Source organism: Penaeus monodon, chromosome 21, assembly GCF_015228065.2.
Source record: "Penaeus monodon isolate SGIC_2016 chromosome 21, NSTDA_Pmon_1, whole genome shotgun sequence".
Taxonomy (NCBI): domain Eukaryota; kingdom Metazoa; phylum Arthropoda; class Malacostraca; order Decapoda; family Penaeidae; genus Penaeus; species Penaeus monodon.
Genome location: NC_051406.1, coordinates 11040421 through 11040673, shown reverse-complemented (window position 1 = coordinate 11040673; position 253 = coordinate 11040421). Strand labels below are relative to the sequence as shown.

At 54.2% G+C, this 253-nt stretch overlaps 1 protein-coding gene across 1 annotated transcript in view; it reads right to left on the bottom strand.

Annotated features, from left to right (window-relative positions):
• LOC119586219 overlaps positions 1-253 on the bottom strand; it is a 12436-nt gene that overhangs the window by 9284 nt on the left and 2899 nt on the right.

Below are 253 nucleotides of genomic sequence, written 5' to 3'. Positions count from 1 at the left end.
CCCCCCCACCTCATACCCATCCCCTTCTCACCCCTTCTATCCCCTCTCCCCTCCCCTATCCACCTCCTTCCCCATCAAATTATCCCTCTCCCCTCAACCCCCCCCCCATTACCCCCACCACCTTATCCTATCCCTTACACCTCCTATCCTTCTGTCTTTCCCCTAACCTCTCACATCCCCCTCTCGCACACTCTCTTCTTTTACTCCTCCCCCCCCCCCTGTCATTATTCTACCCACTTCCTTAAAAAATATA